The sequence below is a fragment of the Nothoprocta perdicaria genome, unplaced genomic scaffold, assembly GCF_003342845.1.
Source record: "Nothoprocta perdicaria isolate Ctin4 unplaced genomic scaffold, notPer1 scaffold_239, whole genome shotgun sequence".
Lineage (NCBI taxonomy): Eukaryota > Metazoa > Chordata > Aves > Tinamiformes > Tinamidae > Nothoprocta > Nothoprocta perdicaria.
In genome coordinates, this window is record NW_020455465.1 from 230,768 (window position 1) to 247,971 (window position 17,204).

Consider the following 17,204-nt stretch of genomic DNA (forward strand, 5'->3'; position numbering starts at 1 on the left):
CAAGTTGTTACTTCCTTATCTGCACCAGTGAGGCAGCTAAAGATGAAACCTATAGGATAGAGTGATGACATTTGGCTCCTTTTTTTTTTTTTTTTTTTAATCCTGTCACAAAAGTAATGATATCTCTTTAAAAAGAACTGGAGTTGACATTTAGATATCTAAATCACTATAAAGACTAAATCTTTCAATGACTGAAGAATAAAAATAATTGTATCAAATTCAACAAAAAGATAAGAAAATGAACATGAAAAAAGCTAAATAATCTTACTTTTCTATTTCACTATCCAAAGCATTTTTATAAATATGTTGATCATAAAAAGAAACAGAAATGTTTGTTTCCCATATCAAATGGTGCTTGTTATTCTGTTCTTGAAGCTATGTTCTTCAAGCAGTGACCTGCTTGAGAACCTGTGCTGACAAGCTCCACAGGTATCCAAGTTTAATGTAGCTCTGGAGTGCTTTTAATAGATAAGCATACTCTATCTGTTCTGGCAAAGAAAAATAGGGCAGACAATCAGACAACCATCTTCCCTAACCTGAGTGGAATACTTAACATAAGTCAAGGATAAAGAAAACAATCTTTCCAGTATAGTTCCTTGAAATGCCATTGAAATAAAGATCATCTGCATTTATACGTGTATGTATACACATAGGTATGCATATGTGCATTTATAGCAGCACTAACAAAAAAAAAAAGAGATTACTCCTCTATTTGTTTTGATATACTACTTGACAAAGTAGAATCCCCTTTTGTGTAATAATGTCAATACTGTATCTAATAAAATGACTACAAAAATTCATATAACAAATAAATATGTAATAGTAAAAAGTATTAATCCAAAAGAAAATAAAATTTTCTTTACCTGTACTTGTAGTCTAAAAATGAAAATTCTAATGATATCAGATCAGATATTATGGAAGGAAATACCTCAAAAGATTTTTCTTTTTTATCACACTTTCCCTTTTATTGAGAGTTTTATTCCCTTTTATTGCCAATAACAACCTACAGTAAGATGATTCTGTTTTAGTACTGTGCATTGCAAATTCCCTGTGACTGAATTGCTTTTTCTTTTTGTTGATTTATATAGAAGCACATTTGAGAATAGAGAACAACAGCTTTTTTTCTCTCTTAATTTGTTGAATTTTTACTATTATTATAATGTGCTTTAATGTCTATATTCTAGAGAGCTATCTGTTCATCTTTAATATTTCCCAAATTTCCAACAAGTTTCTGTAGAGGACAAAGTCTATTGCTATCAGTTTAACAGAAGACAACTTACTGGTTTATTGGTTGAAGGAGCCTTAAAGCACTTTTGAAGTATAGTGTAACATTGAAGTACCAATAAGCTGCTGCAAAGACAGAGAGTTATGAGATGTTTGGGTGCTTCCACCCTCTGCGAACTGTCATCTCCTAAGACATATCTTAGTAACACCAGTGCAAATGAATAATATTATATATAATTATATATATATATATATTTATATATAATATATATATAAAATATATAAAATGAATGATTCTGTGAAAATAAATGGATTCATTGTAATACTGGCACCTAGACAAGTTTTTTTTTTTTTTTTTTTTTTTTTTTTTTAATATTGCTGCATCTAATTTCAAAATAAGGAAAGGGAAAAAAAAAAGAATTATAGGTGGGGGGGGGAAAAGGCATTCAGAAATGAAGAATTAAGCTATAGTCCTTATCAAATAGATTTAGTAGAATAGAGGAAGACAAGAAAATTGTTCAAATATTCAGCATTACCATTCCAAAATGTTGAAAAACTGTGATTTTTTTTTTGTGAGCAAAACACTCTTATTTTTCTTTGTGAGATGGGCCTATTTAATAACTTTAAAGCTATTAGACATGTTTTCTTTAGGGAAATCTTAAATATTTACATAATCATCTCTTTCAAGAACTAGATATTTATGTAAAACATTAGCTATTAGGAGATTAGTGACAACAGCATAAGGGCTGTCAATATTGTGTATACATGTTCAGTAAAAACATTGAATAAAAGGAAAATTGTTCAAGTTGCATGGTCACTTTGCTGTAATAATAGAAAATCAAGTGTTATGGAATAGTGTTCGTTATACCCCAGTCATTCACACTTATTTACTCCTGCTTCAGGAATTATTAAGATAAAACAGTGTATGCTATCAGGAATTATCAAGATAAAACAGTGTATGCTATCACAACTAGAGATAGAAGACAGAGAAAGAGGTGTRCATAGGATTATCTTGAAGAAAAAAGTATTTTTTTCTCCAATATTACTTTTCTCTCTAACATTTGTTTTTATGATTCATCTAATATTTTAGACTCCTTTTTAGTCCTACACTCAGTGAAACATATTGTGAGATGATTAAACAATGGTAGGTTAAACATTGATAAGTAAGTGCAAGCCTGAAGCCTGCAAAGAGTAAAAGATTTGTTTAATGTAGAGCACTTGTCTCATYAAAGCAGTGTTGAAAGTCACATTCCACTGAAATGAGGCAGAGCTTTCCCATTCTTTTCCATGATGCCAGCCTTTCACTTAAAGATTTAGCACACACTATTTCGGACAAAAGATGCTAGATCATCAATGCTTCACTGTCTGCCCCCATCTTCAGAGATTACTATCCTTGAAAAAGGGCTGATGAAACTGAAGTTGATCCTGAACAATCAGATTTTCATTCTGGCAAACAACATAAGGACACCATAATTGCAGTTTATTCTTGGACTTACTTACATTTTTGGCAGATATGGGCTTAAGACTTCACGGTTTTCTAAAGTCATTCAAGCACTCTGCAAATAGTGCCATGTATATGGTGGGAAAATTAGTAGAACTAGTAAAACTTGTAGCAAAAATAAGATGTAGTATAAATGAGGAATAAAATTATCAATAGTAATCCATTGAAGGAATTGATTTTTCAAACAGGAGAATTTTTTTTCCCCTGTTTCTCTTCATCTGTTCTTGTCTCATTATCAGAAAGAATAGGGAAAAAGAAGCTAAAGACAAAATAAGAAATTAAGAAGAAAAGAAAAGGTAGAGGTGAAAAYATCCAAAATAACTAGATAAGGAAATAAATAATTCAAACCTTGAAGAAGTTCCATTTTATGAAGGAAAAAAAAAAAAAATGAACCAAAAGGACACTTTCTGACTTGTTTTATACTGTAACTCTTAGGTACATCTAGACACTCAGATACCACAGTTCAACAGAGCATGTTGGTTCACCATACATGAAAATGCAACAGTAAAAATATTCCCACCATATTTTTCTATCCATGACATATATTTCAAGCATAGAGATCCTGAAATGTAATCATTGTTCTTCTGTGARACTTCCAAGAAGTTGTCATATATTCTTATTCACTTGTCACAGGCAGTGATGACARGTAGCTAATCCCATGCCAGCACTGTGCAGTATTCCAGGAGGGCAGTCGGATAGTGTTTAAGTACAGTGTACTTAAGTACAATATACTCTGGGTAAATATCATACTGCGCTTCTATCACTAAAAATCCTGAAACATTTCACGTGCCCTTTTGCTTATGAGCACAATGTCTGCAGGAACAAGCAAAGTTTATGTGGCTTGTTGAAAGGGGGAGGAAAGGAAAGATGCCATCAGTTTGCTCCCTGAGAGAGGTTTACTCATCCAGCTAATTTCTACTGTATGTGTTAACAGGCTCTTTATCTCCCTGCATGGAATACGGTTAGTTTTAAGCTGTCCCTTGCTCCCTATCTCTTCCTATAACTATTTAATCTTAGGTCATCCAGAGGTCAAACTAATGCATATGTTCCTGAGATAAGGCTATAAACCATATGGATGAAACAATGTGCTGGCTGATAATTATGGAAAAATCACTGTAATCTTTCCTCCTCTTATTCTTATTTTCCATCTTTAATGAAGGTGAGAGAGCTAGATTGATATGAGCTACAATTTAGGCTTCTCCATTGGGAAAAGAGGAGAAAAGTGAGATTTTATGTATGAATAAGGGAATTCATCTAAAAGCAGCTGAGCAAAATTTTTCATTGACTTATACGGCAATGTATTAGTAATCTTTAAGCGTAATGGCTTAATGCTTTCACTGTTAAAAAATATTTACAGTGATTAGCAATGTCTATAAGATATGAAAAAAGTTTATTTCACAATTTCATTAGATGATTCTGTAAGTTATATGTAAATAGAAAACCAATATGATTTTATTTGCTTAAGATTTTAAAGCTGTTGATATTTTGGTATTKTTATTTCCTTAGTAGTTTTATTTTATTTTGACTCTGTGTAAAACATATAAGCTGTATGTCATTTCCAATTTATCTTTCAATTAAGCTATATAGCAACTACAACTTTTTGATATTCTTTCTCTTCTAAGCTATACTTGAATAGTTATCACCATTCATTTTGCTGGCATCAGTGTCCTGATGGAAAAGTGCAATAAATCCTTCTTTGACYAATGAAGTCAAGGTAAAGCATATTCCACCATGCAATGGTATCCTAATATTACACATTCTGAGTCATATTAGCTAAGACCATTATGCTCAGAAAAAGATACGTCTTTTTTTTATGTCTTATTTTACTTCTYTTTTAAAGGAAGTACCAGGAAGATGGCTAGATCACATGCTCGATTAGTTCATTCTTAACCACAATAGCAACATTTATTTTCTTGTCGATAAACTCTTAGTAAACAGTCAAGTCACTCACTCGGAATAAATGATTGCTTGACCTCTGATCGTTGTGGCAGAAAAATCTATCAACACAAAGATATCGCTTATGCTTGAGGAAGTCCCTGGACTGTAGATTGTTTAAMGCAGGGAAAATAATCTGAAAAGTATCACTGTCTTCCCACAGTTTTCCATAAACATCAGCTACAAGCCATTATTAGGCAGAAGATCTGATGTTATATGGACTTTGGTCTGACCTGCTTCACACCATGTGGTTCTGCTAAGTGATTAGCTCTGTATTCAAGCCTTCATTTCTTTATTATTAAATTAATAATGTTGTGTCAATATGAGAAAAAAAATCAGATTCAGTCACAAAGAATAATTTTTATATGGTATGAAAAAAGACAAATAAAATGCAGAAATTAAAATATGCACTGAAAGATAGAAGTATCAGTAAAGCTGATGATACATGCATTTAGTGCTATTTGAAATGTGTTGTGGTACCTAGGAAACTAGAAGGGTCTGGCAAATGAAATAAAGTTRCTCTAGTAAGAGTACTGCATTTTGCAGATTTTATTTTCCATTTGCAGCACAATATCCTACAAATACAGGGAATACAAGATACAGATAAAGGAACCCAAAAACAAGTTCATTTTTATCAGTAGGTATTGTAAGAAATATCATCTTTGCTGGAGTTGCATGTGTAATGGGAGACTTCACAGTCATGTTAGTAATAAATTTTGATTGACCTTTAATTGCATTATTTCAGTGTTTCAGATGAAAGTTCCAACTTTCTTGTACAGTCCGAGCTAAGTCCATTTTCAGAGTCCTCTSCTAGTCTCAGGTAGTTTTGAATAAAATAAGACTCTCACAATGCACATACATGTCTTTCTGAAGAAGAACATTCAGCACATTGTGTAAATGTTTTGCGTAGCTTACCTTATTCCTCTAAAGAGGAGAGTGATCTGCATTATGAATCTGATATGTAGGATTCTGCATTGCTCTTTCCTCATGTTAGATTTCCCCATGTTTCCCTTTACTGCTTTATGGTTTTTAATTGCCTATTCACTTAAAGCACTGTGAGCTTTACTGTAAACAGCATTCTTTAGTCACTGTGTTGTTTTCAATTTCTCTTCCCTAAAASGTGAATCTCCATTCAATTGAAAGAAAAAGGCCAGGGGATAAAAGGAGGTTTTGTCTGCTTGTTTGCTTTGCTTACATTTGCCAGAATCCATCTGAAGATGCAAAATGCAGAACACAGTAGTAGAGAAAGCACTATCTCTATGAGGGGCATTATGAAAACCTTTTATCACATTGAGAAATAAGCTAAGAAGATTGTGTTGCAGTTTAACAGTCATAAGACYGGCATCTCACTGTGATTAGGGGTATACAGTTTAAAGAGTAACTTCTTCCAGTTCTACATGCCATACTCTCTGCTGGAACTTCTTGTGAGCTGGGAATGAGAATTCATCCTGTGGAGAAGCCGGATATCCTGTGGATAAGGAAAAATACAAGACTATGAGCAAATTTGCTTCTTCCATTTCCTCCTTTTATAGAATCTTCTTCTCTTTCAGCAAATAAGCAATAACACACAGCACAAAGATACTGCCTTTCTAAATATCTCCTGCACAACCAGATCATGGGAGAATGTAATTATGTTTACTCACCCTTCTGCTGTTCATATATGGGTAAGGTCAATGCTGAATCAGACTTGGACAGAAATCAATTTAATTCTTTTTTTCTTTTTTTTTTTTTTTCCTCTAATGCCAGTTTACTTAATTCTTTGCTGAAAGACTCGCCAAAATTCTAGGGGGAAGGAGAAAAGGGGAGCAGAGGGAGCTCCAGAGCTTACCAGAAGCACTAGATGAAGTTAACCTGCAGAGCTATTATATGTAATATTATGATAAGTGTGTTTAAATAGTTCTTAGACAGCAGAAAGTAAGTCACAGACAAGTCATAGACAAGAGAGTCACTGAGAAAAACACTATACTGTTTCTCAATAAATTAATGTCCATTTCAAATAGAAGCATTGTAYGTACTAAAAAAAAWAAARAATAAAACATGAAATTCACTAGTTTCACTTTAACAGGAGTGGGGTACAATCCTATTTGAAAGAGGATTAGGTGCAAAATTTCCACTTCTACCTGCTTTTATTGGTCCAATATAGTGCACCACCACATGCTGTCACATGACTAAATGAGAAAACAGCAGCTTTGTACATTTATATTTTKCTCTAAAAGATGGCTGGTCTTGACACATCTCTTCTTGTAATAGTAGAGTGACAACATTTGATGAGGTAAAAGTGAAAGTTTATTTTCAGCTCTCAAAGTCTTAAGCTGTTTTCTATATTCAAATTTTAAATTAAAAGCTTATATTCTAATGATCAATTTTAAAATTTTCATTAGTGATGCTGCTGGTATTTCAATTAAAAATAAATATATATATTTTGTAAAATCCTACTTTTACAGCTGACATAACAGTGAGAAGAAAGAAATTTGTTGATTAAATGCTTTATTAGAGAATTTGACAAGTTATAGGTTTTTCCATCTGCCCCATTTTTAATTAAAAGGCACACTAAAGCACTAATAGGAGCAAGATCACTTTCTCAGTTTTAAACCTTTTCACAAAAAATGCCCATTTTTCTTGTAATGAAGAATGACCTATCCCTGGCTTGCAACAGAAGACTTCCATATTATTAAATTAAATTATTTTTTGGCACAAGTTTATCATTTTATTTTCCAGATCTTCCAAGTTTTATTAGGAGTGTACCATTCTAGTTCTGCTAAAAGTTATCATTTGAGAGGAAGGAAGGAAGGAAGGAAGGAAGGAAGGAAGGAAGGAAGGAAGGAAGGAAGGAAGGAAGGAAGGAAGGAAGGAAGGAAGGAAGGAAGGAAGGAAGGGAGGGAAGGAGGGAGGAAGGGAGGGAGGGAGGGAAGGAAGAATACACAGAGATCAGTACCCTGAAAGAATGCACTAGAGACAGCTTAGGTTCTCACAAACCCTGAGAATGAAAACTATTTCCAGTAAAGAATCCTTCTGATTGGAGACTATGTTACATGGAGGCTAGGGAAATGTTTTAGTGAAAGGTGAGATTTTCATAGAATTCTGGAAACTGAGACTTTAAAGAGATAAACAAAAAAAGATCCTTTTGATATTTGGACATACTCTTGCTCTCCTTAGAAAAGAGATTGTCTGCCATCTTGTTCCTCATCCTGCCTTATGGGTGTACCAGGTTGCTCACTTCAGAATGAAAATATTTTTGAAATACGAGGCATAAAAGTCATAAAATCTGACTTTTTCTGGGCTCCATGCTAGTCAAGAATCTGTAATACTTGTGTGGAGAGGGGGAAAGGAGGGCGTTGGACTGGAGAGAAGAAAGAAGGGGGTTGGACTAGATGTTCTCCAGAGGCTCCTTCTAACCTCAACTTTTCTATTATTCTGTGATGCTATCTCAGTACATTTAACATCAGAGAAAAACAGATAAAGGATTTAGTATGCTTTCCTCCAATTATTAGGATCAAATATTGGTTCAAGTACTGTTTTCCTTCATAACTTCATAACTAAGTCCCTTTCTCTTTGGTGTCACAATATAAATTTTTCCCTGCACTGTCTATTCAAAGAGTGTTGTGTTACTTTCTATGGTGCTTGTGGTTTGCTACTTAAATATCAAGAAATAGATTCAATTACAGAAATACTGCATACATAGATGAACTAAGTATATTAAATATAGAATATCTGACTGCCGCAGTTTTATATGGTAACATTTAAAAACCTAAACAAATAAACCCCTATTCTATTATACAGGCATCATCAATGATGTGTAAACAAGGAACATGGTGCATAAAAATGGTTCATAATGTAAATAAGGTTTATGGCAACACATAAAGTAGGAACATAAACATAAATGCAAGATGGTTCAGAAAAAACAAGGATGTGAAAGTACATTACCTTTGATTTTAAAAGCAAGTAATTCTTGTTTGCCGGGAAAAGGCATCAGCCATGCTTGCCTTGCATTAGAGAGTTGAACACAMCACCACCTGAGCTAGCAGAGACCTGATCCAAGTTGTTGTGACCGGAGGACTTAATGGGCCTAAGTGTCCGTAGTGTGTATGAACCTTATTATTGCACCCAAGCAAGATCATGTTATTGCCTGGGCTCTACCCCAGGACACTATCATGCTAATGAGCACTGTGTATGTACTGTCTGCATTTGGATGAAAGCTGACTCACATAGCCACAGTGTGGATTTTACATATCCAGATTCATACTTCCAGCCTGGGGGAATTATTCTCTCTCCTTTTGCCAGGAAGCCTTTAAACGGGTTGATCCAAATCGAAACATCATGTGAACCTTTTGCACCAAACCTCAGTTCAAAATGAGTGAGGTCAGAGGATCTAGTCCTCTAGGAACTATCTGTCCTGAAAGAGCATAAATCTCCAGCTGCAGAGACAGTTTTCAGCTGCCAAAGGAGATGTAGCTATGAGAAAGGTGATTGTTCAGGTACTTTTTCATAAATTGCCATCTGTGATCTAGGCAAGTAGTAGAATTTAGTCTCTAATTTCAGTTTAGCTGAGTATTGTAAGGCCAACCCTCTACCATCACTCTTCAGAACTACAGCAGTTCTGTACTCTTCAGAAGTACACCAAAGTAGAGCATTTATTCAGTGTGAGTACATATTCTGAATCTGGACCTTGGCTTGCCTATGTTTGTTCTATATATCCATTTATTTTTTTCAGCAGCTAGACCTCCAGGAAAAAAATCCTAAAATGGAAAAATAGGAAAATGGAACATCATTAACTCTGAAGTAAAGACATTTTTGTGTAATAAACATAATATAATTGAGTCAATGAAACAGAGGAATTTATTGATGGATTTAAAACAGAAGCAAGAATAAGGCTTCCTGCTCTGGCATCTTCCTGCAATAGGTACAAATAAAACAATTTGAATTAAGACATTTTTCGATTTTAAATTAAAAAAAAAAAAAAGGCATCCATTGTTCTTATGAAGAAAGACTGCTCTTATCCCTCCGTTCCTGTAGGGTGACAATATGTTACACAACAGCAGGTACCACTTCTCAGTTAATAACATGACAAGCCTCAATCTTTCTATAACATAACTGGCTTTTTATTTAAAAGAACAAATTCTGTAACTGCAAGCAGCTTCTTGGTGTGTTAGCAGTCTGCTTTTTGCTGTACTTGCTCCGAAATTTTTGCTCTCATAGTTTGGGCTGTTTCCATTGTTCAGGCTACTACTGACTGCCTTCCTGAGAATCATGTCATCCTCCAAAGAGGTAAAAGAGGTCATCCCATCCAACCTCTAATAAGGGCTCTGATATTGTTTCTAAGAGGAAGAAAATATCACAGCCAGAACACTTTATTATTTTCTTTGTTTTCACAAAAAGGGCTAATGAAGGCCTCTAAGCTGCCTCCCTGGCACGCAGCCAGCAGCATGAGGCTGCACAGTCCTCCAAGCCTCAGTGCTGTAGCTGGAGGGGATCCTAATGCTCTGCAGCTGCTCTCAGATATGCAAGTTTATGTTTTAAGACCAGGGCACTGGGGTATGAAGGCAGCTTATTCCACTCGTGCACTCCTTCTTTCCCTGTTATGAGTGCAGCTCTGATTTGGTCTGGGAAGTGGATGCATTTATAGAAGGAAAATCTGTCAGGGCAGAAACAGAAAGACATGAATTTTGCTCAGAAGTCCTGGAGACCAAAATTGCTTCAGGCTGATCGGGTATTCCAGGGAAATATTATCATGAAATGCTTTCCCTGTTATTTGATTCTTCCTCAGGCATCTGCTTTTGACTAACATCTTGCTTCTTTTTATTCTGGGAGCTGGTGAGAGTGGCAAAAAGCAGAAGGAAAGCTGTGTCTCCTTCATCCGCAGTGCTCAGGAGGCATCAGCCCAAAATGATCCTTTCATCACCTTTTTCCTCTCTCTCTCCTCTGAAGCTTCCTCCTCTTAGAGGCAGTGGTGGACAAATTGGTCTAACCTTGCTAATACCAGCAGAGAAGCAGCAATATTTGTTCCACTCAGTTTGTAGCCTCACATATCTAAGGTAGTAACCCATCTCTTAGCACAATACCATACACAGAATCACAGAGTCACCATTAAGATTGGAAGGGACCTCTAGAGATCATCTAGGCCAACCTCCCTGCTCCAGCAGGGACACCTAGAGCACATGGCACAGGGTCACATCCTGGCAGGTTTTGAAGATCTGCAGAGAAGGAGAGTCCACAACCTCCGTGGGCAGCCTGGTCCAGGGCTCTGTCACTCTCAGAAGGAAGGAGTTCTGCCTTATATGGAGATGGAACTTTCTGTGTTTCAACTTCTACCCATTGCCCCTTGTCCTGTCATTGGCCAAAACTGAGAAGAGTTTGGCCCCTTCGTCCCTACATTCTCCCCTCAGGTATTTGTAAATATTGATCAGATCCCCTCTCAGTCTTCCCTTCTCCAGGCTAAACAGGCACAGCTCACTTGTCCCGCCTCATATGAGAAATGCTCCAGTCACTTAATCATCTTTTTCACTCTGCGCTGGAGCCTCTCTAGAAAGTCCACATCCAGAGCCCAGAACTGCACACAATACTCCAGAAATGACCTCACCAGAGCTGAGAAGAGGGGCAGGATCCCCTCCCTCCATCTGCTGCCAACACTCCTCCTGATGCAGCCAGGATCCCATTGGCCTTCTTGGCCACGAGGGCACTACTGCCTCATGGTGAACTTGGTGTCAACCAGGACTCCCAGGTCCCTCTCCATGGAGCTGCTCTCCAGCAGGTCAACCCCTATTCTGTCCTGATGCCTGGGGTTATTCCTCCCCAGGTGCAGTACTCTGTACTTGTCCTTGTTGAACTTCAGGAGGTTCSTCTCTGCCCAACTCTCCAGCCTGTCCAGATCCCTCTGAATGGCAGCAGAGCCCTCTGGAGTGTCAGCCACTCCACCCAGCTTTGTATTGTCCACAAACTTGCTCAGGGTGCTCTCTGTGCCCTGTCCAAGTCATTGATGAACAGGCTGAACAGCACTGGGCCCAGTACTGCCTTATAGGGGACCCTACTTGCCCCAGGCCTATCTCCATTTGGGGCTAGGGAGTGCCTCACTCTCCCAGCTCTGGTGCCTGCACTTCACTATGTGGCTTTTGGCCACTGATTTAGCTCCTCTTGGAAAGGTCTCACAATGTTTAAGGAGATGTAAAGGATTTGTAACATATAGTGATATAATCCTGCAAGAAATACTCTCTACTTCTGCTAATATAGTGCCAAGTCCAGCATTGTATATTGATATTTAATAGCTGCTGATAGATTTTTTTCATGATTTTAACCATTTTTTTGTAGATCTGGTTCAATCCATGCCCTAGTTAAATTATGATCAATTTCTTTGTGTGTGTATCTGTTTTTAAACATTCACTACCTGAATAACCCCTAATTTTTGCACTACAACTGCCTGAATAAGTATTTCTTATTCTATTTTTTATTCAGGTAATTCTTTTTCATATTATTTTTCAGCTGTCTCTGTGAAATAGTTCCAGTATATTGAATTTCTCCTTACAAAGAAATCATCACATAGAAATATCCAACAATACTTGCCTACTTTCTCTGTACGTCTGCTGTTTCTATGATATTTTTTTCACAGAAGGAAATGAAAAGTCCATACATCATCCAAGATTCAGCACTTCATGGCATTATGATCCATTCTGTTTTGTTACCATTCATTTTCTAATAATTTCTCAAATTTGCTTTTTGTAATTAACATTAAATTGCAATAGTCATAAGACTATCTTTAGTAATTCTTAGATCCTATCCCTTTGCAGCAATAGCTACTTAGAACCAGTCATTGTATATAGCTTGGCTTGTTTTCGTATGTGTACTAATTTGCACTAATCAACACTGAATTTCATTTGCCATCTTATTGCCTAGTCTGTCAATATTTTGACATCCTTCTACACATCTTCACAGTCATCTTTTACTTTTATTACCCTGAATAATTTAAGATGAACAGCAAATTTTATTCTCACTACTAACTCTCTCCTCTGGATAATTAATGAGTATACTGAACAACAAATACTAGAAAGAAGGGGGACCTAATTTGAATGCATCCTACAGTGTTTATTTTAATGTTTGTTTCTTAACTTATGATCTGCTATGACTCTATGACTCACGTTTTTGTTGGTTTTTTTTTTCTTTCTTTACTGGTCTCAGAAATATCTTTGAAAATTTAAAATGTGTGTTACCAATCAGATTATGCTTATTCTTGTGATTTTTAACACGAGATATCCTGCTTCTACAAAGGAAGACTCATTTGTGAGCTCATCTGTGAGCATTCTTTTTTTTTTTTTTTTTTTTAGTATATTCAAAGAATATTCAGACTTACTGAATTTATAACTCCAGTTTACTGTATTTTTTTTATAATTTTGAGCCTAGTTTGCTGTTTAGGTTGGTTTTACTTACATATTTCTTTCCAGGGACTCCATGGAGAATTTAGTAATAGGGACAATAGAATGTAAGTTCCTATATGTGAATGTGATATCTAAAGTATATCTATAATATCTTTACATTTTAGTTAAGGGACACATAATTAATACAGGCAATAAATCTCTATAATTAGCCAGCTGAACAAATGCACATTGCAGATTTAGGGCAGACTGAAGAACCTTTTGTATGCCCACACTGATTCAGTAGCTCACATAATATCTACTGCAGAGCTGAATCCCAGCCCAGACACTTGGCTTCAAATAATACTTATGTTCTGGAATTATGGTGTTTTTGTCATACAGTGTCCTGCTGTTACAACAACTTTTCAAGATTGCTTTTATTTTCAAGAAAAAATATTATGCAGTGATAGCAATAATAATAATTACATAACAGCCAAGGTGTATTGGCACACAGAATGTGTTTTATGATGCGCAGGAATAACTGACCTTGTACATACAATTAGCAAAGCAGAGCTCCTTTCCACAGCTATGAAGGTCTTCATTCTTTAGAATGAAAAAAATATTTCCAGGAGGTTTCTGTGTATATTTTGGAGCCACTACACATTTTCTTTTCACTTTATACTGATTGCAGTCCAAAGACTCACCAAATTAAATTCCATCTTAGCGGACTGTAGCTCTCATTCTTGTATGATCTCCATGCCCTCTTTTGTTCTATTAAGTTGACAAAAGTGGCAAGCCAAAAGGTCCCAATGGGTTTTCAAATATAAACATTCACTCATTTAATTTCTAGACTACCATTTGCCAGAACAATACTGCAATCTGTAAGTACATGCATTTCTTTCAAATTTTTCAAAAATTTTGACAAGTGGTGACTTAAAAGTCACTTAATATAGATGTACATTGATACAACACGATACAATATGATATAACAACATGAATACAGAAAAAAAAAATAAAATTATGTGGAATTACAACATGATAACTGACATCACAGTATAGGTCCTGAAGACAGTTTGCTAGGTATGAGGAGTCCTTCACCTTAGTAGAGTATCAGTCCTAAGTTTCTCTGTCTGCATCATTTCTAGTTGCCTAACTATGATTAAGATCAAATAAGTGTTTAATGTGACAGTGTCTGGAGTGAAGAGAAAATGGAATGTATGTAAATACAGAGAGAGTCATAATACTTGAATGTACTATAGGTGTATATAGGTGCATATAGGTGTACATACGAATAGGTGAATGGTAATCTTCACTTGAGAAACTCACTGAGAACACTGAAATATTGGAAAAAAGTCCTCTTCTTCATGAGAAGAGAGCAAACTGCCAGGAAAGGAATATTCTGTTCCCACTTAATTGGCAATCAAACAGGAAAGATTAAAGATATAATAAAAATCAACCATATTTAAAAAAAAAAATGTAAGAACAGAAATGCCAGAATAAATGATTGGGGAGGATGTATAGACTTCATCAATAGGAAACAGACTAGGAAAGTCTGTCAGGAATGATTTAAATATAACTGAGCCTTCAACTTTATAACTTTAGGGAGAGGGTTGTTCTATATGATTTCCTGCAGTTCCTGCCAACTCAGTTTCCTCTGATTCTAATATAAGTCACTGGCAGTGAACTCTACTTTTTGATATTAAAAGTAGAATTATCACATTGTAATGAACAATTTAGTCCTATGTTAAGAGAGGCTATTAGCATCTTACTGCTTCTGCTTTCATCTGTAGCAAAACTGTTAGTATATTAGGTCATCTATTTGTTTTGAAGCTTACTATTTTAGCATTTGTTTCAAACTGCATACAATGTTTAAGAGTCTCTTGTTCTGTTCATGCATTAAGCAAAGCAAACAAAACTATTCTCACACAGCTGGAAATTTATAGATTCATTTTAGTTTTTCATATTTTTGCAGAATTTGATCACAATAATACACTCTATGCTTTTGGATTGTTACTTCAACAGACAGATCAGACAATTCCGAATCTGAATCAGGTCCTTTTGCTGAGGGCTAAATTGTAACTCATAAAACATCCTCCAAAGCTAGACCCTCAACAGGATCAGCAATTCATAAGCCTTTTGCTTTGCATTTATCACTCCTAGCTTCATCCAGCATTTTTCCCTGGCAGATGTATTTTTGGGTGGAATTAAGCTCCAGATTCAGATATCTAAATTCAGTTGTGTAAATGGAATATACTGAGTACCTTTATAAATGTCTTGGTGTTTTTAAGTTATCTAAAGTGTGCTGACAAAAATGACACAGGACTTATGGGAGATCTGATCCACTGGGGGCAGCAGTTGAATGCCAGGCAGGATATCCTATGTCATCACCAAATAGTTGGACATATGTAGTTAGTCATTATCTATCTGAATATAGCTGAAGCATGTCCTTCAGGTTTTCATGTTACTATTGAGTTGATTGCAGCAGGAAAAACAGCATATTCAAATTATAACAGAGGATCAATCACTGACTATTGCTCTTCTTAGTTTGTGATATCACACTCCTCGCACAAACTGATTTTGCACAGCTGAAAGCACTTTTGCATTTCTCACAAGTAACCTTGTTCTCTGCTTCTTACACTCTGTCTTCTTGATGTGATGTATATTTGTGATGAAATGTGTTTTCACCAGAAGTTTGTAAGGTCCAACTTGCTTTCACAATAGGTGGTGGCTAGGTGGTTGAATATTAAATATGTGGACATAAATAAATTAATTTGTACTATAACTAGTCCTCCCACTAGGCGTTTACATGACTTTTCAATATGTCAGGGTGCAAGAAATGCGTTTATAACTCTAGCTGAAATAGTTTATGAAATTTTCCCTCCCAGCTGCCTGTTACCAGCCTCACAGCTGAGATGCCATAACTGATCACGTTAATTTCCAGTCCATTTCTGTGCAAAGTGAAATAGATTAATTCAATCTACCTCTGAAGTTGTTTTAAATAGATTTATTTCTTTGCATTGAAATGGAGTAGGTTTTTCCACAGAAAACAGCTGTGACTCAAATCACTATTGTTAAATGGAAAGAAATAAGACTAAAGGGAAAGGAGACATTTGGGTAAGTAGTACCCTTTGGTTTGAGATTTGGTTAAAAAGAATAAGGAAAGGCATTCATTTGCCTTAGCAAAAAAAAAACCTCTTGTATTGTTTGCAACCAATTCTGTATTATCTAAACTCATTTTCCCTTTGATTAAATAGATTGTTCATTTTATTCAGTCAAAATTATTTAAGATTAGTTTTCAGACGTTTCCAACACCAACAGTTCCTTAACATAACTGACATTTGCAAAGTCACACAGTAATTATGTCAGAAATTTTTCAAGATCTGTAAAAAATTGCCTGTGTCATTGAGATTAGTCAGTAAATGGCCAGAACCGCCGAAGTCTATCAATTGGCCTAGAAGCACGTAGTGGAACAAATAACCCTCTGAGAAGGAGCTGATATATTTTTCTACTTTTCTCTTATTTTTCCACCCTCCTCGTCTCAGTTTGGCTTAAATCATATTTCATATGTTTAGGCTATATATTCAATTTCTGATCTCCTTCATCTAAGATCATTAATGTTAAGGAAAATCAGTGCCTTTCTCTTGGCTTATTTGGTATGTTCAGTGACTTCCCTTTGGAAGCTGAAATTCAAACCTTTTTTCTGCTGAGAGAGCAGCAGGGATTGCACAAGTTTTTCTTCCTCCTAAATATTGTATGTACTTGTAAACAGCTATATTCACAAATATGAATTCACATGGAGCAGCAGTGGGGAGGACGCTGTTCAACACTTTGTAGATCTGGGCCTATATAACATGTAACATAATTTACATATAAACTTGTGAAGTGGTATGGGCTCCAGGGTCAGAAACATCCACCACTGACTCCAGTCTGTTTGTTTTTCAGCACACAGTAACCAATACCATGAAAATAAACCAGCCCTTAAAAATAAAAGAGTGAAAAAGTCTAGCATCTGATACTAAAGTCAGATAGGACATAGTTTAAGTTCAGAAAATACTTGTTGTGCTTTGCAACTGGACATTTTGTGGACATAATTAATTTGGGGGGCTTCTGGACTGCTTTCTGATAGATATAATCAGCCACAAGAACATCACTGCATCCAGCTGCTACAAAGCAGCCTCACAGCTCAGCAGACAGTGCCCTGGTCC